This window comes from Balaenoptera acutorostrata, chromosome 14 (assembly GCF_949987535.1).
Source record: "Balaenoptera acutorostrata chromosome 14, mBalAcu1.1, whole genome shotgun sequence".
In the NCBI taxonomy this organism is placed as follows: Eukaryota; Metazoa; Chordata; class Mammalia; order Artiodactyla; family Balaenopteridae; genus Balaenoptera; species Balaenoptera acutorostrata.
In genome coordinates, this window is record NC_080077.1 from 42,153,414 (window position 1) to 42,167,003 (window position 13,590).

General features: G+C 36.5%; 1 pseudogene; it reads right to left on the reverse strand.

Moving 5' to 3' along the window:
• Nucleotides 1-1,507: 1,507 nt before the first annotated feature.
• Nucleotides 1,508-3,269, reverse strand: LOC114238925 (tigger transposable element-derived protein 1-like; annotated as a pseudogene).
• Between the last annotated feature and the right edge of the window lie 10,321 nt (nt 3,270-13,590).

Genomic DNA, 13,590 nt, shown 5'->3' on the forward strand with positions numbered 1-13,590 from the left:
AATATAAGGATATATTTTGTTCTTCTCCAAAGTATTATATTTCTGAAAGAGGAGTGAGAGAGCAGAAAGTAGACTGCCCTAGAATTTAGCACTTTAAAATACCCCCACTCAAAAATTTCTGATGCTCACTTTCCAATAAAACACATTTTGATGGATGGGGAAGGAGAGGTGAGAATGCACAAATATTTTGTTCAATGTTTGTGGGGAAAAGGCTTTATAGAAGTACCAATAAGATGTTTGGAGAACTTTTTTTTTCCTTTGGAGTAGAGCTTTTTCCCCCGGAGTACATATTACTTAGTGATATTACTCTTCAAGCAGATAAAAATGAATACTAACTTTAGATCAGTAAATTTAATCCTAGAATAATTCATTCATCTGGCTGCAAGGCCCACTATCCAGACAAATGTCTCTGTATCTTCAGAATCTCAATCCAGCAACTGTCAGTGCACTAGATATGAAAAATTTTTTCTCCCTTGAAGTATGTAGTAAAGAGAAAGCCAGCTGTCAGCATGCCATAGTACAGAGGTTTAGAGCACAGGCTCTACATTCAGAGAAACTGAGTCTTCCTTTTCACTTAGTGCTGAGTCTTGGGTGATTACCCAATCACCAGAATATTGTGCTCTGTGGCTTATTTTTTTTCACTTTAAAATGCAGCTAGTAACAATTCGTTCCTCATTAGGTTGCCATGAGGACTGAATGAAATCATCTAAGCATTTGGAATAGTGACTGGCACATAATATGCACCTCTTACTATCTTAGCCATTAAAATACAACGTGAAATATAACAACATGTAATATTTGTTGACTAGGCTTTTTGTTTACTCTGTCTCTTTTATTCTAAGGTACATGACTCAAATTCCTACAGAGGTCAGGCAAACACCTTGTGTCAGGTTGTATTTTTTTTGAAAGTCACTTTTGCATATTCAGTGCATAAGATAGTGTTCATTTCCACAAGGAAATATGATATTTTCTCATTTTTATTCTATGTGGCTCTTTCCAGCTACCTACTTCCTCTCTCTCATATTTTATAGCATACAAGAAATATCTGCTTTCACTTTATTGTAAAATAATCATCAGTACACATGCTATGATGGTAAAGCAACTGACATTTGGCGTGAGTTTGATAGAGGCTGGAGTGAGAGGAGGGACTAAGGTAAGCTGAAGATACATGTCACTCTCTAAAAGGGGAAACAACTAATCCCCTCTAGGGATCGATGCCTCGCAGGAATATGAGGTTCCAGAGCATCAGAGGTTCCAGAATAGGCCAAAAATCGGAACTTTAAGTGTATTTTTTTATACAAGCATACCTTGGAGATATTGTGGGTTCGGCTCCACACCACCAAAATAAAGCAGATATTGCAATGAAGCGAGCCACACAAATTTTTTGGTCTCCCAGGGCATATAAAAGTTATGTTTGCACTATAGTCTATTAAGTGTATAAAAGTATTGTGTCTAAAAAAACCTATCTACCCACCTTAATTAAAAAAAACTTTCTTGCTAAGAAATGCTAATCCTCATCTGAGCCCTTAGCGAGTTTTAATCTTTTGCTGGTAAAAGGTCTTGCCTTGATGCTGATGGCTGCCAACTGATCAGGGTGGTGGTTGCCGAAGGCTGAGATGGCTGTGGCTATTTCTTAAAGTATGACAGTGAAGTCTGCCACGTAGATTGACTGCTCCTTTCATGAATAATTTCACTGTAGCATGCAAAGCTGTTTGGTATCATTTCACCTACAGTGGCACTTCTTTCAAAATTGGAGTCAATCCTCTCAAACCTGCTGCTGCTTTATCAACTAAGCTTATGTCATATTCTAAGCGCTTTTTGTCATTTCAGCACTCTTCACAGCATCTCCGCCAGGAGAAGTTTCCATCTCAAGAAACCACTGTCTTTCCTCCTGCAAGAACAGCTCCTCAAAGGTGAAAGTTTTATCCTGAGACTGCAGCAATTCAGTCCCATCTTCAGGCTCCGCTTCTAATTCCAGTCCTCTTGCTATTTCCACCAACTTCACAGTTCCTTCCTTCACTGAAGTCTTGAACCTCTCCAAGTCATCTATGAGGGTTGAAATCAACTTCTTTCAGACATCTGTTAATACTGATATTTTGACCTTTTCCCCTGAATCATCAGTGTTCTTGATGGCATCTAGAATGGTGAATATTTTCCAGGTTTTCAATTGACTTTGCCCAGATCCATCAAAAGAATCACTATCTATGACAGCTATAGCCTTACAAAATGTATTTCTTAAATAATAAAGCTTGAAAGTCCAAATTACTTCTTGATCCATGGGCTGCAGAATGGATGTTGTGTTAACAGGCATGAAAACAACATTAATTTCATTGTACATCTCCATCAGAGCTCTTGGATGACCAGGTACATTATCAATGAGCAGTAATATTCTGAAAGGAATATATATATTTTTTTAATCAGTAGATCTCAACAGTGGACTTAAAGTATTCAGTAAACCATGTTGTAAACAGACGCGCTGTCACCCAGACTTTGTTGTTCTGTTTAGAGAGCACAGGAAGAGTAGATTTAGTATAATTCTTAGGGCCCTAGGATTTTCAGAATGGTAAAAGAGCATTGGATTCAACTTAAAACCACCAGCTGCATTAGCACCTAACAAGAGAATCAGCCTGTCATTTGAAGATTTGAAGATAGGCATTGACTTCTACTCTCTAGCTATGAAAGTCCCAGATGGAATCTTCTTCCAATAGGCTTTTTTGTTTACATTGAAAATCTGTGGTTTAGTGTAGCTGCCTTCATTAATTATCTTAGCTGGATCTTCTGGACAAGTTGCTGCAGCTTCTATATCAACACTTGCTGCTTCACTTTGCACTAAGATGTTATAAAGATGACTTTTTTCCTTAAACCTCATGAACCAATCTCTGCTAGCTTCACACTTTTCTTCTGCAGCTTCTTCATCTCTCTCAGCCTTCATAAAATTGAAGATAGTTAAGGCTTTTCTCTGCATTAGGCTTTAGCTTAAGGGAATGTTAAGGCTGGTTTGATCTTCTATCCAGATTTTTAAAACTTTCTCCATTATCAGCAACAAGGCAGTTTCACTCTCTTATTTGTGTGTTCACTAAAGTAGCACTTTTCATTTCCTTCAAGAACTTTTTCTTTGCATTCACAACTTGGCTTACTGTTTGGTGCAAGAGACCTAGCTTCTGGCCCATCTCAGCTTTTAACATGCCTTCCTCACTAAGCTTAATCATTTCTAGCTTTTGATTTAAAGTGAGAGATATGTGACTCTTTCTTTCATCTGGAAACTTAGAGGCCACTGTAGGGTTATTAATTGGCCTAATTTCAATACTGTTTTGTCTCAAGGAATAGGGAAGCCTGAGGAGAGGTAGAGAAACTGGGGAATGGCCAATCTGTGGAACAGTCAGAACACATACAACATTTATCGATTATGTTTGCTGTCTCATATGGGCGCCCCCAAACAATCACAACATTAACATCAAAGATCATTGACCACAGATCACCATCACAAATATAATAATAATAATAAAAGTTTGAAATGTTGTGAGAATTACCAAAATGTGACACAGAGACACTAAGTGAGCAAATGTTGCTGAAAAAATGGTGCCAGTAGATCTGTTCGACACAGGTTTGCCCCAAACCTTCTGTTTGTAAAAAATGTAGTATCTGCGAAGCACACTAAAGGGAAGTGCAATAAATGAGGCATGCTTATATCTAAATATTTGCAACATTCAAAACAGTCTTGAAGGCAACATTTGGCTTGACAGTGGCCAAAGCACAATTTTCCCTCTGCATTGTGATAACCATCTATGATAAAAATAACATAATTATCATAATTTTAAGAATTGTACTTACATGTATTTTCATTTTAAAAATCCTCCCTTCCTTATAGAACTACTTTATTTTTATGGCCTTCAATTTAGTTAGTCTGAGTTTTATTTAACATCCCCTTCTACCACATATACATACACACACACACCCCCCTTCTCATGAACACTGCATGTATATTTCATTAAATATATTAGAGAAAGTTTGTTGCATGTGTGTGGTGTATAAATACACATATATATTTATAGTTTTCCTTGGTATATCTTTATATTGTCCCAACTTTTACTATAAAATTTTCCAAAGATCCAGAACAGTTGAAAGAACACCATGAATACCATGCAACCTCCACCTAGATTTAGTTATTTTACCATATTTCCTTCATGTACGATAGACCCTTGAACTGCATGGGTCTACTTATAAGCAATTCTCTTTCACTAAGGACACACTATGGTACTGTATGACGTGCGGTTGGTTGAATCCGAGGATATGCAACCACAGACGTGGAGGGCCAACTGTGAAGTAATACATGGAGTTCTGACTGTGTGGGTCGGCACCTCTAACCCTTGCGCTGATCAAGAGTCAACTGTATATATATGTTACCATGTTTGCTTCATATATGTATATGTTAACCATATTTGCTTCATATATGTGTGTATGAAAAAAGGTTTTTTAATGTTTAAACAAACTGTTTTATAGGTTTTCATTTCAAATTTACTACAGTAAGCACATGGATATTAAAAATAAATGTATAACAATATACAAATAAATAGTTAATGATTTAATAAACAAAAGTACTGGAATACAAGATATCTTGAAGTCTTTTTTGTGTGAAGTGTCCATATTTGTGGATGGGTATAATCTTACAAATACTTGTGAAAGTAACAATTATCATTTGTATAATCATCAGCATTCACAAAACACTTTTCTTATACACTATCTCATTTAAATTGCAAAGAATTTCTGAACTAAATAGGTTCCATTATCTATCAAAGGTATAACGTGGAAGTAGATGTTTATATATATATATATATATATATATATATATATATATATATATGAAGCAAATATGGTAAGATGTTTAAGATAGATAGATGAATAGATAAAAGATAGTCTGTAACTCTTTTCTCCCCAAAAAAGATGTTTGGGGTTTTTTCTGAATCATTTGAGAGGAGCTGCAAATATTATGACCCTTCATTCCTAAATATTTCAATATGCATTTCCTTCAGGTTTTTTGCAATCCGAGCATTAACTGGGCAAAGAAGTTCCTTCATGTTCCACTCAGTTGTGCATTAATTATACATTAACTCATGTAATAAACATTGTCAACTGTTTTCAATTTGTCTGACATTGTGCTACACCCAGAGATAAAAAGATTTGGCACTAGCAATCAAAAACCTCACACTGTAGTAGCAAAAATAGGCCTTTGTGTTGGGCTATGGTAGAGGCAAGAAGAGGGTAGTATGGATTCTAGGAGATTCCCAGAAATCAAGAGTAAGGGGTAGGAGACAGGATCAAAACTGAGTTAATATTGAGGAGCACCTTAGCTGAGACTTAAAAGATAACATGGAGTTAGTCAGGTGAAGAACTCAGAATAGCACATTCTAGGTCTAGGAGGAGCATGTACTAAGGCACTGATGATGTGGCATGATATACTCAGGACATAACCACGGGAATCTCAGTGCAGCTGAAGCACTTATTATGTGCCAGGGAGCACTTCAGGTACTGGCTAGTCATTTTTAACTTGGTTGTGAATAACTATCAGGGACGGTTCACTATAGACAGCATTCCAAATATTTTAGGCAAGAAGGGACTATAAAGAAAATTTTAAAGTTTTCAACAAATTAGAAAGGTTGAAGCAACAAATCAAATCCTGGACTTCCAGGAAAAAACTCAAAAGACTGTATAGAGTTACTACCCCTAGGATGCCTCTGGAGCTTTGCTAAATCACCAGCTCTTGCCATGCCCCAACCACAGGACACCCAGGAGTCTGAAGGACAAGGCCTGGAATATTGCTGTAGGGAACCCACTGATCCCATAACCATACCTGCCAGTAACAACTGCTAAGTGCAGATCAAAAGATGGCATCTGCCTCATTTTTACCTTCTTATCTTCACACAAATGCATCTAATTGGTAAGAATATTTTGCTTCCAGAATCTCAGACACAATGGAGTCTAAGAAATGCAGCTGTTAAGTTTCCAGTCTTTTCCACCAGAAACCTACCATGGAATCAATCCAGGGTATCCAGTAAAATTGTTCTGACCCTCTCAGAATCAGTCTCCTTTCCGAACTGAATGCACTGGTAAGACCACTAATTAAGTATTTAAAGGTGCAAATTGTTGCCAAACGTGTTTCTTGCTTTTATATTCAGTATAAACTGCATCAAGTTCATGCACAAGGATAAACCCGTAATCGTGACCTTTAAGGCACAATCATGGAACAAACTGAATTTAACAATCCAGACAATTAACTTTTCCCCCAGTAGCTCTAAACATTTGACCTTTTATTTTGGAAGATGGTAAAGCATAAAAGTGGGTGTTAATAAATGAGAACCTTGTCATGCCATCCTGAATTTTAAGCTAAAATAAATACATGTTTATTGAAGTCGAATTACTGACTGATAGAATTTTTATCACATCAACAAATGATTAACTTCAAACGTATGCAAGACCAAATATTACTCTTTGGGATGTTGAGATTAATGTTATGAAAGCATCAAGGTATATAACAATAATTGATAAGAATATTAGAAGTTATATATTTCAAATCCTATCAGATGCATCTTCTTATAATGTTCTTTTCCAGTGGACATCCAACTTCTGCTTGAATATTTTAAGAAATCAGAAACTACTTGACTGCCTCCTTAGTCTATTCCATTTTTTACTTCAGTAAAATATCTCCTAAATTCTAGCCCCCAGTCCTAGTTCTGTACTTTGGAGCCATAAAAGTCATCTGCTTCCTTTTCTGAATTATAACCTTTTAATATTTTAAAGTTAGCAGTCACTTTCTACCTAAGTCTCCTCTTCTACAAGCTAAATAGTCATTTGTCTTTAGTCCTCGTTTCAGGCCATCATGACATCTTTCGGTGCCCTTTAATTTGACCTAGACATGGTTAGATTAATTGTAGAATATAAAACAACTATATTCAGTGTAGCTAAAGCATGGTCCACAATTTTGGAAGTGATATCACACAATGTGTTGCTTTGAATTAAGCTTACTATCAACTAAAAATTATGTATTTTTCAAATGTATTGCTCATAAGTCATATCTCTCTGTCCTATTCTATTCAGCTATGGTACCTGGAACTAAATCCCACAGTTTTATTACTATCAGTATTGACCTGTTATATTACTTGCATCCTTAGCTTGTTGATTTATAATCTCATGGTCAAAGATAGATGTCATACCTCCAAGAATCACATCTTATTCCCAGGAGTAAGCAGTAAGAAAGATGAAGGGCAAAAGGACAGTGGTAACAAATTTTACTTCTATTTCATTGGCCAGAAATATGGCAAATGTCCCTCCATAGCTGAAAAAAAGGTTATAAATCGAATATTTTGCTTCTAAACCTCTGTGGTATAAAACAATAGGAAATTAGGTAGTAAGAAAGATTGGTCATAAGTGAACCTATAATATTTGCCACAATATACAACATATGAGCTTATGCTGGCTCCCACTGAACACAGCTACTTGTACTAAATATTCATAATCCATCCTTTTAATTATTCATTCTGGAAAGTTTTCTATGATTATTGTAATTCTCCCTAATTTAAAGTTTATAGGAAGCATTTTCTTACATTCCTTAAAATAAGGATAGCAGTTGTTGGTGTCCAATCTTCCATTACTTATATTTTGCCCTATAATTTTTTAAATCTTTCAGTGATTTTTATCTATAAATTCATCAATTCAGAATTTTCATCTATAAATTTTTTTTTCAGTAAACTAGAATACAATTAACCTAGTCCTGAAGAGTAGAACACATTGAGAGAATGATGGGCACATTTACCTTCTCTTCAATAGCTTGGCTTCATTTCTGTACTACCAATAAACGTTCTAGTCTTTTGAATGTGAAGCTTATTCTCTCCAACAGAGAAAAGATGCAAGCAAGCAAATGAGTTATGTTCTACAGTTCACTTTTCTTGTATTTTTTGTATCTAGCTCCAAACACCACCCTAGGCCTGTCTTCCTTTTCTTATATATCCAAATATAGAAAATCCCTATTCAGTCTCCTTTCCTTTTGAAATCTAACATCAATTCCATCTTTTCTCTCAACTTGGAGAAATATCTTCTAAATCAGACTAACACATTTCCACACCTCACCATACCTAGCATATACTCCAATAGTGCTTAACTGATTTCTCCACTTACACAACAATTTACACACAGAATTAACCCAAAGGAGCAGCAGTGCACATCATTTCTTAAAACTTCCAGGTTAACAAATCATGAACACAACAAGTCAACTTAGTGTAGAAGGAGGTAATTGGTGGATTACAGCCAACTGCATTTTTTATCCTATCAGTTTCTTGTAAAAGGTCAGTACATAGAGACAGGGAGATTAAAAGGTTACAGAAATTCTCAGAAGCCCCAGTGTGTTGGCCTCATGAATGTAAGTGGGCATCCTAAGTCTCATAATTCGAAACTATGAAATTCAATGGGTGATGAAGTGTCATGAATTGTATTAAAGTAAGTAAATTTTCATTATGCTATTATTGTCCAGAGAACAGTCTGAAAATAAACAAAATGGCTACCGTCCCCTCTAGTGGTTAAAATCCATGCTAAACAGCATAACAAACATATTAGAAATAAACAAAAAACCCTACATGATTAAGGGTCTTTATAATAATAACCCTATTTAATGTTGGTCATCTTGAAAAAAATGCAAAACACCACCACATGATTAATGAGTCTGAAATTTTTAGCTTCATGAAAACAGGTTTTCTAACCCAATTTTTTGCCATCAGTCTCAGCAATTGAAAGAAGAAAGGGTTCTACAATATGATGGTCTAGTGAAACACAATTCTATCATTATGTAAAACTTTTTAAAGTGCTAAAATATAAAAGTTTGCAATGTATTTATTACAGAAGTTATGTGAAATTATTTGGGCCAATACAATGGATACTGAAAACAATTTCATGTGTATTGTCTGACACTTGAGGTAATATATCAATATATCTGCAGGGTTTTAGAGAGATGTTATGGTTACCACTCTTTCTATATATCTAACTCATAAACAGATTGAAACCAGATGGCAGAGGTACAAACTGGTACCCATTAAAATGGAGTGATTTATTTTTAGGTAATGAACCTCAGAATATTATGACAAATTTTATTTATACTCATAAAAGACTGTGAAAATTATTTCTGCAAAGAGTAAACCTTGGTCCTTGTTTATATATGCTCACCTTGAAAAAATGATCTCAATAACATATGACTTGTGTATACTAATCACAAATCAGTTCTAGTGAGTAAAGAATTTTTTAATATTTTCAAGGCTATAATTCACACATCGCTTTGAGGAAATTGAACCACTTCAATATTACTGAAGAGCAATTTGGCGCTTTCTTCAAGGCCTAATTTGTTTTTTTGACTCTGGTCAAAAATAATTAACTGCCCCAATTTATTCTGATCTTATCTTGATACTTTCAGGCACGATGTCTCCAATTCTTATTATAGTCTTTTAGGATGGCATTATTAGCCCCTTTTAAAAGACAAAAATCTTCAATCTAAAAAAATGTTAAGGTCTTCTCCCAAGATCACTCATTTTATAAGTGGCAAAGCAATGATTCAAATCCCTAATCTGAATCTCCTCCTAGAGGGTATGCTCTTCCCTATATGCATGATACCTCAGCTATAGCACTAATCTAAATCAACATAGGCCAGTACCTCACAGTGTAGCATCTAATCATATACTCCCTGTAGAGTTGCCTTATTATTTACTTATTTTTGTATGTGTCCATTTTCTTGGCCACGAATTTAGTTCTTTGGGGCTGTAGAACATATCACACAATTTTTCTTTATTCTCCTCTGCACCAAGAACAATACTGAGTACCCACTGGACACCTGATTAATGGATATATCTAGAAAAGTGATTGTTTCAATAAAATACAGTGCATTGTGAAAACTCTTATTGTTTTCACTTTACTTTCAACTGAAGAAAAATAAGACTCTTGGTAAGAATATAGAACAAGCCCTAACATCACTGATATCATATATGTGAAAAAGTTCATAACATCTACCTTACATATAAAAAGATGGAGGTAGGAAACCTTAAACACCAAAGCTGTAATGAATAAAGTAAATGGCAATGGATGTATGAGATTGTAAAAACTAAGGCTTCTGTCCACTGGACTATGGCACCCAAGAAGTTCTGGGAAGGTACAGAAGGACATGTTCATTACAGTGTAGAATATAAGAGAAAAAATAATAAAAAGGAAATAACCCAAGTTTACAATAGGTACTACTTCATAAATTATTAAATATTATATTCTAAATTAAAAATTATATCATAGTAGATTTTTTAATGATAAAAATGTTCATAATATATTTAGTGAAAAGCCAGCTACAAAGTAATATGTAAACCATGATCCCATTATATATGTATATGGGCATGTGTTTCTTTTTCTGTGTGTAACAGGATAGAAAAGTGGACATCTTTCTGTATCAGTTCTAATGAGGGTTCAAGACCATAAGCAGCAAATAATCCCACATTCCAAAGGCAGTCCCAGAGATACAAAGGGTGTGATAAACATCCGAGTTGTGACCCTTAGTACCCACTTCATCTGAGTCCTGAGAACTACCGGCATCCCAAATGGGGAATGATGAGAGGTTCTCTCCCTTCTCCTCAAGCAGAGCACACGGATGGCTTCAGGAAGACAACTCAGAGAGCTGGATATGTGACCCAAGATTGCAAATGACAGACTTGTATGTGAATAATTCTAAAGAGTCTAAGACCGACTGAAGCAGTTTATAACCACAGAATAGAGGGCTGTGTTTGGTATGCAGCTGTAGTGCCACAGACCAGGGCTAAGGTATATGTTCTCTGTAGACCAGTGTAGGTGACATGAGAATGAGTTGGCCTAGGGTTTACATTGAGCTTGCTATTATCTGACACTTATTGCTACATAATAAGCAACTATAAAATCAGTAGCATACAAAATAAGCATTTATTCTCACAGATTTGCAGGCTGGCTGGAAGTCAGCTGGGGGGTCAGCTGGACAGTTTAGTTTTTAGCTGTGGGTCAGGTGGCCTGGCTTGTAACTCAGTTCTGCTCCACACATTTTTATTCTGAAGCCCAGGTTGAAGGGACAGGAGCTACCTAGTGTTAGTAGAAGGAATTGTTGTTCAGAAATGTTCACTCCCTCCCACTCACTTCCATGGGAAGATCCTCCACCCCACTGACTTTGAGTTTTTCCACAAGACTTCCTTCGGCCAATGGGATGTTACCAGGTGTGAAGCACCAGAGATTGGAAAGTGCCTGTACTTACACTAGCTCCTCTGCGGTCGCCGTGAGAAACACATCACATGGGCTATCCTGTTAATCCCAGAGGAGAGTGAAAACACTGAAGAACAAAGTGAGTAAAGAAAGAGAAGCAACCTTGCTTTCCCCACCTTTGCCACAGACGGCTTCCCATGTGGAACAGGTCTGAGCTGGGGAAGGGAAGAGGCAACACTTAAGAAAAGACATGGGACCTAACGTTTTAATTATGCAAACAACTGCCTTGAGATGAATTTTCTTGTGAGTACTTCATATTATCAATGGATTAGCAGAAAGCCTGGTAAAGATTTTACCTAGCACTACAGAGGGTTTTAAATAAACTGGGTGAAGGGAAGTCAGGGAGGGCTATTGGGGAGTAATTTTCTGATTGCACCCTGAGTCCTTTGTTCTATGAAATATTTTTATGTGGGTGTATATGCATGTATGTGCATGAGAGAGGTGGGAACTGAAAGTAAAAATTTAACAGTAAAATTTAGCAGATTTCATTATAGGTTTTATATAAATTAAGTCCATTATTCTTATAAAGAGAAAAAATGATTGTAAATCATGCAGTTCAATAAAACCCCTGCACTTATCTTTTTCTTTACTCCAACAAAACAATAATAAAACAAATATTCTCAACTGTTTCCATATTTTTTTAAATGTGTAAACGTTTTTGAAGGAAAAAAGTGAGCAAAAATGGTGCAACCATATTGGCAATCAAACAATCTTTAGCTTTATCCCCCGCATCCAACAGTACAAAACACCTCAGCACTCACTGTGGGGCCTGGCTTGCATCCTTCTGACCTCTGTCTATCGAGTAGTATTTGTAGAAACTAATTAAGCCTGTGGGATGGAAAAGTACCTTTCCCACCAGCACTAATTTCTCAGGCTGCACACATTCCACAGAGGCCTGCTGAGATATGTGCTTTTTACTGAGTTAAGGCATTAAATACACTAGATTATCGGGGAGAGGGAAAAATTCAGTTTGCTTCCACATCGGCTGAAGTTGCTCTATCTGATTAAACCAATTGCTGCCACGAAGCCGTAGACAGAGCATGGAAACAAGGAGAATCCAGAAGATCCAGAGAATGGTCTTCGTTGAGAAACCAGCGCGTGCAGGGAGGACTCAGGTGGCAGGGAGTGGGGGCGGGGGGGGGGGAAGATGAAATGAACAGTGACAAGGAAGAATGATAAAAAGAACAATAGGCCTTACTCAATGACTCTCCTCAGACTGCCCTGCCACAGAGGCCAAAATAAGGTATGTTGCCAGGTCAAGTATAAATTAGATTGTACCCGAGAGATTTAAGTAGAGAGTTAAAATGATTTAGAGCCACTGTGGCTAACCCTTAGGGAAGACGCTATGGCTACTTTCTGCAAAAAAGTGAAGTCCACAAATGGTAAAACACGACAAATAGAAATTTGAATTGTCACCACATCTCTCTCTCTCTGATGCTTTCAGGGGCTACTGCCACGTGAACCAAAAACTGGAACAGGAAACATTGCTGAGGATGTGGCTGAAGGGAGGTCTTTGGGTCTCAACTCAGCACAGTTCCTTTTTGGTACCAACTTTCTCTCCAAATCAAATGTAGTCCTATCTACAAGTGAATCAGAACTGTTCAAGCCAAACCAGCTAGAGTCCATTATACACCACATTGACTTTTACCAAGTTATTAAAACAAATGCCTCATATCAGTACTGTGTTCTGGCTAAGGCCATAGGGGAGGATAAAATGAAATCTTACACCACTTTGACAAGAAACAGTCAAATGAAGAACAGAATCACAACAGGATTTCTTTCCTTAATTTGATGTATCTGAAAAGGTGGATCATCAGTCTTTGAATGCTGTAGCCATTAGTTCAGTTCTCAAATAAGTTGTAAATGTCTGTTCCTTGCTTTAGACTGACCTCTTTTCCTTTTTCATTTTTATGCCCTTTTTCACAAGGAGGAAAATATTTTTTAAATCATATTTACGTTAGCAGAGGAAAAATGGACTTTAAAGCCCAGTTGTGTATGGGTTTCATTATCTTCCTATGGAAAGTCTACTGTATACTTCACATGCCAAACAATAAAAAATCAACATGTACTAATTGCTTTATTGACCTTCTTAGTGATTTCAATTTTAAACTTGAGCCTTCTAGACAGATATAAGAAACTTCTACAAAGATGATCCATAAAAAGTGATTGCTTATTAAATGGAATGTTAACTGACTGCTCTGCATTTCTTCATGGGGTCTTATATCAAGGGAGTAAAGCCTCTCAGTTGTCACTCTGCCAGTGTCAGCAGAGAGACTGTCCAATGGTCACGGT